We start from the raw sequence: 855 nt of genomic DNA, 5'->3' as shown, positions 1-855 counted from the left end.
AATTCTACAAGAACTTTAGAGAAGATTTAATGCTAATACCTCTCAAACTCTTTAATGAAATTGAAAGAAAAATGCTACTCCAAAAATCATTCCTGGAACCAAGAATTACTCTGATTCCAAAATCAGAGAAGGATCAGCCAAAATAGAGATAAGACACTGGCAAACAGAATACAGCAAATCATCAAAAAATCATATATCAAGACGAAGTGTGATCCATTCCAGAAATGCAGGAATGGCTCAACATACACAAATCTATAAGTGTAATACACTGCATAAACAGAAATAAACACAAAAATCACATGATAATCTCAATAGATGCAGAAAAGCACTTGACAAACTCCAACAGCCATTCATCATAAAAACCATGAAAAAAATAGGAATAGAAGGACTTCATCTCAATCTGTTAAAAAACTATACAAACCAACACCCAACATCATACAGAAAGAAGCTGAATGTTTCCCCTTTAAAATCATGAAGAAGACAAGGATATCCACTGTCACCAATAATGTTCAATACAGTTCCCAAAACATTAGCCAAAACAATTAGATTAGAGAAAGAAACAAAAGAGATATAAATAGGAAAGGAAGAAGTTAAATTATCATTATTTGGAGATGAAATGATCTGCTACATAGAAGACTCCACCAAGAGACTCTTAGAGTTAATAGAAATCTTCAGTAGTATAGCAGCATACAAAATCAACACCCTAAATTCAATAGAATTCCTATACACCAATAACAAATGCACTGAGAAAGATATTAAGGATCGGGGCTGGGGATTTAGCTCAGCGGCAAAGTGCCTGCCTGGCAAGCACAAGGTCGTGAGTTCGGTTCCCGGTACCGGAAAAAACCCAAAAAA

Source organism: Chinchilla lanigera, unplaced genomic scaffold (genome assembly GCF_000276665.1).
Source record: "Chinchilla lanigera isolate Chin_1 unplaced genomic scaffold, ChiLan1.0 scaffold00135, whole genome shotgun sequence".
Lineage (NCBI taxonomy): Eukaryota > Metazoa > Chordata > Mammalia > Rodentia > Chinchillidae > Chinchilla > Chinchilla lanigera.
Note: the sequence above shows the minus strand (reverse complement) of the source record.